This window comes from Sorex araneus, chromosome 4 (assembly GCF_027595985.1).
Source record: "Sorex araneus isolate mSorAra2 chromosome 4, mSorAra2.pri, whole genome shotgun sequence".
Classification (NCBI taxonomy): domain Eukaryota; kingdom Metazoa; phylum Chordata; class Mammalia; order Eulipotyphla; family Soricidae; genus Sorex; species Sorex araneus.
In genome coordinates this window covers 170,613,821-170,626,930 of record NC_073305.1, presented here as the reverse complement: position 1 = coordinate 170,626,930, position 13,110 = coordinate 170,613,821, and the positions used below count along the sequence as shown (strand labels likewise).

Here is a 13,110-nt window from a genome sequence, read left to right as displayed (position 1 = left end):
CTTCAAAAAACAAATGCTTCTTAAATGATGAATTCTTTTTTCATGAACTTACAGTGAAAACAGATTGAAGTCTGGGCCGGGATGTCAGAGCCAAGGGACCCTTCCTTTTCTGAGGAAGATGATCTTACTGTTGAGCAGACCTTGGCCAAGCTGACAGATGTTGCTCTCAGTCTGTAGCTCCTTGCCTTGAGTGCCCCAGAGTGAGGAGGAATCTCTGGTTGGAGCTCATACGACCTTGCCTCCCTAGTTCTCTTTGTGGAAAGCAGGCCACGCCAGCTGATTTCTTTAAACCTTATTTTCTACAAGTTGGTAATGGGCAAAGGCGAATTATGAAACAGGAACTTTTGCCACAATCCTACATCCCTAGTTACAACTATTTACAATCCAAATGCTCTCATGCAAATTGAAATTTATAATGGCTTATAATGTGAAACACAGGTGCAGATATTTATTTCATTGTCCTAGTACAATATCTCATCAACTTAAGAAATGACTTATCTTTAAGGAGTAATAAAAGGCACCAGTGTTAACAGATTATCTGAATATAAGGAAAATATAATGTTACTTGTAGCACTGTAGCACTGTTGTCCCGTTGTTCATCGGGCACCAGTAACATCTGGCACCAGCATCGTTATTGCTCGAGTGGGCACCAGTAACATCTCCATTGTGAGACTTCTTGTTATTGTTTTTGGCATATCGAATACGCCATGGGTAGATTGCCAGGCTCGGCTGTGCCTGTGGGATACTCTTGGTAGCTTCCTGGGCTCTCCGAGAGGGACGGAGGAATCGAACCCGGGTCGGCTGTGTGCAAGGCAAATACTCTATCCACTGTGCTATGTACCTGGTTCAAGTCTAATGTTTGAACTAAAGAGATACGATAGGGTTAAGGCACTTGTCTTGCATGTGGCCAATTTGAGTTTGATCCCTACCACCGTATATGTCCCCTGAGCAGTGAAGAAGTGATCTCTGAGCACAGAGCCCAGGAATAAGCCCCAAGCACAGCAAGGTGTGGCCCAACCACCCCTATATATATATATATATATATACATATGTATATATATGTATATATACACGTATATATTAAATATGGTAAATCTTATCAAGATGGTAGATACTAAAAAATTATAAAATAAAAGATAATCTACACATTCAAGGAATAAAATAATAAAATATATAGCACTGCCTTGATGTTATTTGGATGAAACAAAGCCACAGATCTTCATTTGAAAAGTGAAAGACTTCACTGAGATCTTTTTATATTATTATTTGTTATCTTTATGATTCTCTTCACTTTGACAACCAGTGGTCATTCGTTGGAGTAATCTTCATTGTCAATGTTTCTGTTTTTTCTCTGAATGTACTTATTCATCATGAATGCATGATTATTTTTTAAATTTACTGGGATATATGGCAACTACAGGAGTGGGGTTCGAATCCATGTGGACATGTGTCCATTGGATCTTAAGTCCAACCTCTTAACCACTCAGCCATCCTGGTGAAGGCTGGAGCGAGAGTGCAGTGGGTAGGGTGTTGGCCTTGCACGCGGCCGACCAGGTTTGATTCCTCCGCCCCTCTCGGAGAGCCCAGCAAGCTACCGAGAGTATCCCACTTGCACGGGCAGAGCCTGACAAGCTACCTGTGGCATATTCCATATGCCAAAAACAGTAACAAGTCTCACAATGGAGAATTTATTGGTGCCCACTTGAGCAAATCGATGAGCAACGGGATGACAGTGACAGTGACTGGGATAAAACTGTTAAGAAAAAATATTAAGCTATTAAAATTATATAATTTGGGGGAACTTTTTTGTTTGATTTTGTTTGGGGCCTTACCTTTTGGTGTTCAGGGTCCACTCTTGGCTTTGTGCTTGTGGACATGGAAGGTTACTCCTGGTGGTGTGCAGGGACAATGTGTGTCTGGGGACCAACCTGGGCCCTCCCTTGAAAAATAGAGCATCAAACCACTGAGCCATCTCTCTGCTCCTTTGTGGCAGTTTTATAAATGTATACATTCTGAATTTGCTTTCACCTAGTTGATGCATATTTATTTTTGATTCTTTTTATATGTTTGTTTCTTTTTTATTTTTCCTGATTTTTATTTATTTTTAAAATTTTTTACTTATGTGCCCTAAGCATGAAACGGCTCTGGCTACCAACCTGGGCATTGAGCTAAGATGAACAAAGGACCGTTTGCTTTGCTCCTGACTGACATAAGAGCAACAACACCAATGAGGTGTCTCCTTGCCCATTGTCAAGGGTACTGTCTTTTGTTTGTGTGAAAATATGTAAGCTCTACTCCCATAGAAAATTTTAATTAGGAGCAATAGCACAGCAGGTAGAGTGTTTGCCTTGCACGCAGCCGACCTGGGTTCCATTCCTCTGTCCCTCTCGGAGAGCCCAGCAAGCTACCGAGAGTATCTCACCTGCATGGCAGAGCCTGGCAAGCTACCGTGATATATTTGGTATGCCAAAAACAGTAATAACAAGTCTCACAATGGAGATGTTATTGGTATCCGCTCAAGCAAATCGATGAGCAATGGGATGACAGTGATATAATGCTGTAACGAGAGTTACCACATTTACATTGGACACTTAGATTATAGCTGTACTTATAGCTATACATTCATACTCATTTACCAACCTCTATTTTCCCAACTCTCCAGCCCCTGAAATTTGCTTTTTAGTTCTTTATTTCTATGAGAATATATATATAGTATGCGTGCACACACATTAGTGATACCATATAGCATTTCTCTATAGTTTATTCACTTAGTATAATGCCTTTGTGTCTATCAATGTTGTTGGTACAATTATGAATTCCTATCCTCTCATCACTGAATATCATTGGATATACACATATATATCTTCTTTATTCATTTATCTGTTGGTGGATATTTAGGTTTGTTCTGTATATTAGCTATGGTGAATAACACTGCAATTAATATGAGAATACAAGTACTTCTATATTCTGTTTTCATTTCCTTTGAATAATATCCTTAAGTACCATTACTGTATTGTGTTTGTTCTATTTTTATTTATTGAAGGACCATATACTCTTTTACATAGTGCCTGTATAAATAGTTCAATCCCATCAAGAGTGTAAAAGATTTCTCTTTTCTTCACATCCTTGGTCACTCTAATTACTTTTTTTTTTTTTTGCTGTTTTATGACAAGCAATCTAACTGATGTGAGACATTGTGATTTTGACTTATATTTTCCTGATGATTTGTGATGTTGAGCACCTTTTGGTTTATCTGTTGTGTTGTAATGAATGTTTGCTTAATCAAGCACACCGAGACAGTTCGTGGTGATAGAACAATGAGGAAGTCATTTTTACACCAGCTGATCGGACCAGTGGGTCTAGGCTGGGCAAACTCCTGAAAGCTTAGCCAAAGCTCAGGTTTCCAAGAGGCTGTTTTCACAGGGCGTGGCTGCAAACTCAACATTACTTTGCCTCATGCTCAAAGCAACACGGGGTCACACACACATCATGGTATCTTATAAGTATGGTTGCAGAAATTTCCTCCAATCAGCATTTTTTAAAAATCTTGAATTCAGGAAGTTCATGGCAAGTGCAGACAGGGTGGGCATCTTTTAAAGCTTTCCACCCACAAGCAAAGTCATGTCTTTAGAGTACATGCTATAAATCAATTACGAAAACCAAAGATACCATCCTAACATTCCCCTCTTTTTAGGAAGATATCAAATCATGAATTCCTCAACATATTTGGCCAACAAAACAGAGCTGTAATGATTCTGCATAAGCACCAGTTTAACAGAAGGCATAGGGTCTAACCAGAAAGTCAAGCAGTCAGAGAACTAAGGAGCTTGCTAGTCCAGTCCACGTCAATTGAAACTGGGGGGCTAACGACATGAGGTCATGACTCAGTCTTTTCTACCCAGTTCAAACTCTCAGGGGCATCAGCCACCAGTCCTGTGCGCCAGCAGTGGGGCTAATGTAACAGCCCCAGTCAGTGCCGGCGCGCTGCAGAGATATGCACCACTTCTTGGCTTGTAGTACTTGCTTCTTTCCTCAAGCTTGTGCATTGAAGGCTGAGCAGCTCCCGGGATGTGACCTCTGTGGCATCTGGCTATTCCAAGACTGAGGAGATGCTATGGATTTGGTGTTGTGGCTCACTCTGGTTGATCCTCAGAAATAAGCAACTCCAGAGTGGGGACCCCATGGGGTGCCTTTAAATGAACCTACTAGGACACATCTGTTTAATTGTTCCTAAAGACTCTAATTTACACAAAAGGGCTAATTACTGAAAGATTGCTCTCTCTCTCTTCCTCTACTGGCAATTCACGAAACAATCACAATAACAGATAAAACTTACTTCTGATGAATATTTGCAGTTATCATGTTTTTATCAGAGCTCAGAACCTTGACCTTTATCTAAGGTTTCAGGTACTTTCCTAGCCTAGACCCACCAGTTTGATCAATCGGTGTAAATAAAGTCCTCCTTGTTCTTCCACCATAGACTGTCTCAGCCTGCTTGATTAAGGATCACCCATTAAAGCAGCTGGCCATTTGTATATCCTCTTTGGAGAAAAAGCTATTCCATTTTTTTTTTTGCTTCTTTATTTTTTTCTTGCTTTTGCATTCGGTGTCAAAACAAAACAAAAACTCCTTTTAAGACTAATATCAAGGAGACTAGCCCAATGCATTTTTTTTCCATTGTTCTCTGAGCATGTTTTAATTTTAATGCTGTACTATTTTGATGGGCTGGAGCAATAGCACAGTGGTAGGGCATTTGTCTTGCACGCGGATGACCCGGGTTCGATTCCTCCACCCCTCTCCGAGAGCCTGGCAAGTTACCGAAAGTATCTCGCCCACACAGCAGAGCCTGGCAAGCTACCTGTGGCATATTCGATATGCCAAAAACAGTAACAACAAGTCTCACAATGGAGACGTTACTGGTGCCTGCTCGAGCAAATCAATGAGCAACGGAATGACAGCGATGACAGTGACTATTTTGATTGCTATGATTATAATACTGCTTGTTGGATGGGGGAAGAGGATCAGAATGATAGTACAGCAGTTAGAATGTTTGCCTTGCATGCAATCAACCTGGGTTTGATCCTCAAAGCCTGACCTGGATTCGATCCTCAGCACCCGATATGGTTCACCAAGCCTCTCCTGAGTGATTCCCTGAACACAGTTGCTAGGAGTAAGCCTTGAGCAAATGCATTATGCAATATCGGGGGGGATCTTAAATAGAAAGATTTATTGACAAGAAGAAAGTAAAGAAAAAAAATTCCACAGCCTGGAGGGAACTCAATATAGGACTAATTTCAGAGTATGGAAATTTTAACATAAAGAAAATTTTTTTGGTCCGTGAGCAGAGACTTTCTATTTACTTATGCACTCAGTTTTTTAATCAATGTTTTATATTTTCAGTGTATAGATTTTTCACCTTCTAGTTAAATTTATTCCTATTTTATACTTGAAAGATATAATTGTGAATAGAGCTGTTCTCTGAGGTACTTTTAAATAGATAGTTAATAATTTATGGAAATTTAATTGATATTTGTATGCTGGATTTATATACTATAACTTGCTGAATTTGGTTAATTAGCACTAATAGTTGTTTTGGTAAAACTGTGGAGTTTTATATATATAGATAGAGAGAGAAAAATAGAGAGTTAAGCTGATTCCTTCCTCTTAATTTGAGTGCCTTTTATTTCTTTGTATTGCCTTATTGCTCTCTCAAGGGCTTCCAATACAATGTTGAATAAAACTGATAAAATTGAGCATCCTTGTCTTGCTCCTCATTTTAGGGGGGAAAATCAGTTTTCACTGTTAAGTATCATGGTAGTTAAGTGTTAGATGTTAGGCCTTGTCCTATGTGGCCTCCATTATGTCTGTATTCATTTTGTAACATATACCAATTTCTATCAAGAGTAGGTAATTTTTACCAAATGCTTTTTTTCTTCATCTATTGAACTGATTATATGATTTTATCCTTTGTTTTGTTAATGTGGTCTGTTATATCATTGTATATTATGTAAACTGATCTGCAGTTGTTGGACCTTCCTTGTATCCTTGGAATAAAATCCACTTACTCACAGTATGATCCTTTAAGTCGATTGTTGCTTTTAACTTGCTAATAGTTTGTTTAGAGATATCACATGTATAAGCTTCAGAAATATTTACAATTTTATGTTTTTTTTTATTATTTGTATTAGAGTAATGCTAGCCTCACAAAATCAGTTTAGAATACCCTCTTTTTATTGTTTGCACAAATTTAAGAGGGATTGGTATTAATTCTTTAAATGTTTGGTAGAATTGAGCATTAAGCCATCTGGTCCTAGAATTTTGTTTATTGGGAGTGTTTTGGTTTGATTTAACCAACTTAGTTATAATTTACTGTTCAGCTTGTCTAGTTCTTCATGATTCAGTTTTGGTAAGTTGTATGTTTCTAGAAATTACTTATTTTGGAGGGGGCAGGAAGGGGTACCAGGGATCAAACCTAGAGCCTCCTATGTGCAAGCTATGATCTCTAACACTGACATGCACCCCCCCTCTCCTCTTGTCTTCTAATTTGTTCAATTTTGGTGAATAATTATTTGTAGTAATCACCAATAAGCCTTTGTCTTTGGTATCTTTCATTTGATCTTTCTTTTGTTTCTGATTTTATTTGAGTTATCTCCATCTTTTCCTTGATAGTCGAAAGATTTATCTGATGTTTTATCTTTAAAATAAAAACTTCCGGGGGCTAGAGCCATAGTATAGCAGGTTGGGTGTTTGCGTTGTATGCAGCCGACCTGGGTTCAATCCCCAGCATCCCGTATGGTCCCCTGAGCACCATCAGGAGTAATTTCTGAGTGCTGAGCTAGGAGTAATCCCTAAGCATCATGGGGTGTGACCCCAAAAGCAATAAATAAATAAATAAATAAATACTTCCGGGAAATAAGGGGTGGGGCTTGGGAGGAGGCCAGCTATGTCCCTGCCCTACCAATGCCTGGGCAGTCACAACCACATCACACAGCTGCTGCTATATAGATGGTCAAGCTTCTCAGCTTCACCAAGTAATCTTGGGAGAAATGCCAAGCTGATGAAACTCGTGGGTACCCCGGTTTGGGGACGAAAATTCTGGGGCCCCCTAGGGAAGGGAGCAGGTCAAGAATCATCCCAGTTCTATGATTCCTGGAGCTCCTGAAGCCCAGATGCAATCCCGTAACACCTCGAAATTCCACACTACTGACATCACAGTAGGAGAACAAGAAATTTGGTGGGAACGTCGCACAGAATCCCTGTAAACTCAATAAGCGAAAACAATAACTCAGAGGGCACAACTAGCAACAAACAGCTCAATAAATCTTCAGATAGTGACTTTAATAACACCATTGTGAGCTATAACAATTTCCACAAATTTTCTTTTACTGAACTAGGTTTTGGTAATTCCACTTATTATTTTGATGTAGCAAACAATATACAATAAATTATTTTGTGCCTGACAAGGGGGCAGGCCTAGGGGTGGGGGGAGGAGGGAAACTGAAGACAGTGGTGGAGTGACGGTCCCACTGCAGTGGTATTGGTGATGGAGCATTGAATTCCAAAATACCCTGTAAGAGGAAACCACGGTATTTAAATAAAGGAAAAATGAAATGAAATAAAAAGTTCTCAGTTTCATTGTCCCTTTAGTTTATATTTTATTTATTTCTATTCTGATCTTTGTGCTTTCTTTCCTTCTGCTAATTTTTCTTCTCATTCCTTGCTGTAGAAAGTTTTATTGCTTGTTTGGGATTTTTCTTGTTTTTTCTTTTTTTGGGGGGGCTTTGGGGGAGTGTCTAAACCTAACAGTGGCAGTTCTCAGGGGCTATTTCTGGCTTTGTGCTCAGGGGACCATATGAACACTGGGGATTGAACTGGGATTGGCCATGTGAGAATTTTTTTGTTTCTTGATGTGGGCATTTAAATTATAAACTTACCCACTTAATATACTTTTGCTGCAGCTTTGGTATGCTTTGTTTCCATTTTATTTGTCTCAAGATTTTTTTTTTAGTTTCTCTTTTGATTTGTTCTTTGATCCATTGAATGTTCAGCTTAATGTTAATATTCATATACTTCTCATGTTTTCTACTTTTTCTCTTGTAGTTTATTCCTATTTGTATGGTACTGTGGCTGGAAAAGAGCATGCTTTAATGTTCTTAACTTTATCGAGACTGTTTTGTGGCTTAGCATGTGGCATATCACAGACTGTTTTATGCACTTAAGACGAATCTGTATTCTGCTACTGCTGGGTAGAGTGTTCTATGAATATCTGTTAAGTCTTTCTGATATAACATGTTGCTCAACTCTAATTTTTACTTATTGATTTTCTGTCTGGGTGATCTATCCATTGTTGAAAGTGGGATATTGAAGTTCCCTTTTATTATTGTAGTGCTTTCTCTTTCTCCCTTCAGGTCTGTTAATAGCTTTATATATTCCTATGTGCTTATGTTGTGTGCATAAATATTTATAAATGGTATATCCGATAGTGGGTTTGCATCTTTATTGTGGCATAATGACCTTCCTTTTTTCTTATAACAATCTTTGGATTAAATCTAATTACACATAACTATTCCTACTTCCTCATCCAGCCCCCTCCCCCGCCTCGTTCTCTTGGAGTATATTTTTCTACTTTCATTCCCTTATATCTGTGCTTTAAGTCCCTGGCAGCTATATATTTTTTCTCATTGTAGTGTAAGTGTCTGATGTTAAGCCTTTGATTTCTAAGCTATCCATTTCAAAGACACAAACACTTTGCCAGCTCCAGGACTAGATAAAAGAGCCGGGCAGCCCCACCCATGGAGTTCCTCTTTTAGAAAGACCGCCCCATTTCACCCAGATAAGTAACTCAGAAACTTGGCTTCTCCCTTTCTGCACTTTACTTCTCACTGCTAGGTTTCAAAATCATCAATAAAAGTAGAATCTTTGAAACTCTAGACACTCTGCACCTATGAAGGCAGAATCTTAGATGTGTCCTCGCAGTCTCTCTTGCTTGATGGTTGTTGCCATTGCTGAAATGCTCCTTACTGTAATAATAGTAACCAGGAGGGGCCAAGAGGTAGTTCAAAGTCTGGGAGTACATGCTTGGCGTGCCAAGGCCTAAAATTTATTCTCCAGCACCACATGATGCCCAGAGTATTTCCACATGTGGCCTTAGTGTCTCCCAAACATCTCCAGGGTGACACTTAGGCCCCACACGGTGAAGCACAAACAGTGATGCATTGCCAGGCCTGAGAATTTAACCATCGGGCCCACCCAGTATGCCTAAGCATCACTAGTCTCACTGGCACTGCTTGGGAGCATCTCCCTGATCTCCCCATCCCCCAGAGCCTTCCAAGTCTCGTCCACAACATTAGGCCTAGTCAGAAAATCACAAGTAGTACAGGCCCAAGTGAGTGGCCACAGACACTCATAGTTGATAGTGATGGAGAGATACAGGGACAGGAAGAAGACCCATAGGGTAAGAGTAGAAATATATGGCCTTATTAAAGAAAGAATTTCCCTGTCTGAAATGTCAGGATAGTGGACTTGGGATATGCAGAACACAATATTCTCAAACATCTTTAAAAAAAAAAAAAAGGTTTTTTTTTTCCAGGTACCAGGATTTCCAGCACTGCTATTAATAGTTCCCTGCGTACCTTGTCCCAACACCACACCCACCACTATAGCATTCATTTCCCTCCACCAATGTCCCCAAGACTCACTCCCATCCCTCTGCCCCACCCCCAAGCTCAGTTCTGCAGACCAACTTTCCAGTTCTGCTAGCTTCGGCCACTTGTAGCTCCCTTGACTCTTGATACAATGGGGGCGGAGGGGTGGAGCCCCAGATAAGCTCATTAATCTATCTAGTTAACCTATCTAGCCAGTAATTTTAATTTCACTATCCAAAAAGGTATTTAATCAAGAATAGATGATAGGGTGACTAGAGTGGGGGGAAAAAACAAAACAAAACAGCAGATAAAAGAATGTTCACAAAAGTATATGGGCGATGAAGGGTAGTTGGGACAGTGAAGGGACCAATATGACAATAATAATGGGAAATGATCATTATGGACAGGAACTGAGTATTGAAAGTAGGTAAAGGGATATGCCTGATAACCTTTCAGTATCGGTATGCCATGGGGGTGCGGGGTGGGATGTTGAGGTGGGAGGGAAACTGGGGACATTGGTGGTGGGAAATGTACACTGGCGAAGGGATAGATGTTGGAGCATTATATGACTCAAACCCAGTCATGAACCACTTCGTAACTGCGTGTCTCACTGTGATTCAGTTAAAAAATATTTTTAAAAATTTAAAAAGTCAAATTCAATTATGAGTAACATTGTTAAAAAAAAAAAGAAAGAAAATTCTAGCTAGAGAAGGGAACTCAGGAACAGAGCACACAGACACACAGAAATAACAGGAAGAAAAAGCTCTCTCCTCGCCCACTCTCCCACACCTCGCCAGCTGGCAGGGCCGACCAGATAGGGCTCATACACCCAGATACACAGCAGAACCCAAACAGGCCCAGACAGTGGCAAGGTACGAAGCCACAGGAACCTCATCTACATGCACATGACCTTGGTCATAGATTCAGGAAAGCCAGAACAGTAGCGAACAGTGAAGGTACAGTCCTAGAGAGACCCAGAGCCCCTGCTCGCTGGTAGCGTTCCTCTCCGCTAGCCAGATACCAGGTCAAGAACATGTAAGATGTGGGCCAGAGCAATAGTACAGCGGGTAGGGCATTTGCCTTGCACACTGCTGACCCCGGTTCGAGTCTTGGCATTCCATATTGTCCCCCAAGCAGTAATTCCTGAGTATGAAGCCAGGAGTAACCCCTGAACATTGCCAGGTGTGACGCACCCCCCCCCCCAACACACACACCAAAAATTTAAAAAGAAAGAAAAGAAGACAAGAAGGAAAAAATTCACTTTCACACTAACACTGATATAACTGGAGTGGAGGGTGGGGCGCCAGGTGAATTTAGTTGGTCAGTTTAAATCTCACCATTGAAAAGATATCCAAATCAAAATAATAACGGGATGGCTGGGATATAGCACTGCACTGTAGCACTGTCATCTTATTGTTCATCGATTTAATCAAGCGGGCACCAGTAATGTCTCCATTGTGAGACTTGTTGTTACTGTTTTTGGTATATTGAATATGCCACGGGTAGCTTGCCAGGATCTGCCGTGCGGGCGGGATACTCTCGGTAGCTTGCTGGGTTCTCCGACAGGAACGGAGGAATCAGACCCAGGTAGGCTGTGTGCAAGGCAAACTCCCAACCCTCTGTGTTATCACTCCAGGCTGGGAAATAAGAGCAGAGAAAAGGCAGCATCCAGCCAGAATCTCTGGACTGCAGGATCAGGTAGGGCTCGTGTGCCCAGAGAAAAGGCAGGTGATAGGCAGGGCTCGGGCACCCGGGCAGGCAGTGGGATCGGGCAGGGCTTGGATGCCCGGAGGATGACAAGGTCCTGAGCATGTGAGTCTCAGCCTCCAGCACCATGACCATAGCCAGAAGTTAGGAAAGCTGGGGCAGTAGGAACTCTTGGGGGACAGTTTGAGAGAGGCCTGTGACAGGTACTGAGCACAGGAATCACCTGGATGCACAGTGGCTGTGGTCGAATACCAGGAGAGCAAACACTGGACAGAGAACAGAACAGGGACAAGACCATCATGCAATGGAGACAAGCCAAAGACGGCAAGGGGATGATAGGAACAGGGGCCATACAAGGGACTGGGCACCATGGGACAAGATGGGTGACATCGTCCACGGGTAAAAGAAGAGGCTTGGACACTGGAGTGATGCTCAAACCCATCTATTTGAACTGTACAATAAACTTATTTATTAACCTTCTGAGTTCTGTATGCAAATAATTCACCAAATTCTCAAGAACCACTAACCCAGGAAAATCTGCTTTTACACTAATACTATGTCACTGTCACTCACTGTCATCCCGTTGCTCATTGATTTGTTCGAGCAGGAACCAGTAACGTCTCTCATTGAGAGACTTATTGTTACTGTTTTTGACATATCCAACATGCACGGGTAGCTTGCCAGGCTCTGCTGTGTGGGCTCGATACTCTCGGTAGCTTGCCAGGCTCTCCAAGAGGGGCGGAGGAATCGAACTCGGGTCGGCCACGTGAAAGGCGAACGCCCTACCGCTGTGCTATCGCTCCAGCCCAACACTATGTAACTTTAATTTATTTGATATTTTTTAGACAATCTGTTTCCAATTTCTGTTGCCTTTAGGTATTTGGAGACTGTTTCTTTTTTAATTTTTAAAATTAAGTCATTACAGGGGCTGGAGCAATAGCACAGCGGGTAGGGCGTTTGCCTTGCACGCGGCCGACCCGAGTTCAAATCCCAGCATCCCATATGGTCCCCTGAGCACTGCCAGGAGTAATTCCTGAGTGCAGAGCCAGGAGTAACCCCTGTGCATCGCCAGGTGTGACCCCCCCCAAAAAAGAAAAAAAATTAAGTCATTTCAATGTTCTCGATTGTATTTCAGTCAGACAGTATTCCAACACCTTCACCAGTGTACATTTTTTAATATTCCTGCGTGTGAGAGGTATCAATATATGTCTGTTACTCTCCTAACTTCACTCAGCACAGACCCTGCAGATCCAACCATGTAGCAGCAAGTTTCACAATTTCATCTTTTCTTTCAGTCTCTCAAGCATCTTGCTTTTCCCCAACCCCTTTTAACCACTTTGTATATATTTTTTTCAAAGCTTTTGTCCAACTTTGTCCTTTATCTTGCCCCCACCAAAATTAGAAGGGCACTCTGGGTTAGTAAAGCTAAAATGGACTAGTCTGAGGCTTGCGGTTTGGCGGGTGTGACAATATCTCCTGGGAAAAGCTGCCCCTTTGCATTCATTGGCTCTGTTTGGCTCTGATGGAGCCAAAGTGGAACTTTTTTTTTCTGGGTCTCACCCAGCGATGCTCAGGGGTTATTCCTGGCTCTGCACTCAGGAATTACTCCTGGCAGTGCTCAGGGGACCATATGGGATGCTGGGAATCGAACCCGGGTCAGCCGCGTGCAAGGCAAACGCCCTACCCGCTGTGCTATAGCTCCAGCCCCCCAAAGTGGAACTTTAAGAACACTTTGTGCTGATTAAGGATGCCAGGACTC

General features: G+C 41.6%; 1 pseudogene; it reads right to left on the bottom strand.

Annotated features, from left to right (window-relative positions):
- Positions 1–2,118: 2,118 nt before the first annotated feature.
- On the bottom strand, positions 2,119–2,259 carry LOC129404713 (small nucleolar RNA SNORA48; annotated as a pseudogene).
- Positions 2,260–13,110: the final 10,851 nt, after the last annotated feature.